This window comes from Mesitornis unicolor, unplaced genomic scaffold (genome assembly GCF_000695765.1).
Source record: "Mesitornis unicolor isolate BGI_N332 unplaced genomic scaffold, ASM69576v1 scaffold35429, whole genome shotgun sequence".
NCBI lineage: Eukaryota > Metazoa > Chordata > Aves > Mesitornithiformes > Mesitornithidae > Mesitornis > Mesitornis unicolor.
The window spans coordinates 1-237 of record NW_010208509.1 but is presented as its reverse complement, the minus strand read 5'-3'; positions in this window follow the sequence as shown (position 1 = coordinate 237).

Here is a 237-nt window from a genome sequence, read left to right as displayed (position 1 = left end):
CGCCGTTAAATTTAAAGGTTATCGAGCCAAATCCCCACCCGAAGCCACAGGAGGAGGCAAAACGTCATAGAAAGAGGGGAATTAAATTAAAAATTTAAAGAACAGCGCTATTTTGGGGGGAGGAAAAGGGAGGATTTTTGAGGGCGCAGCTGACAAAGGCAGCAGCGGCCCACAGGGAATGGCAGCCGGGTCCTGCGGATGAAAGGGGGAAGGAGGGGTTAAAAAGGGGGGGATTTT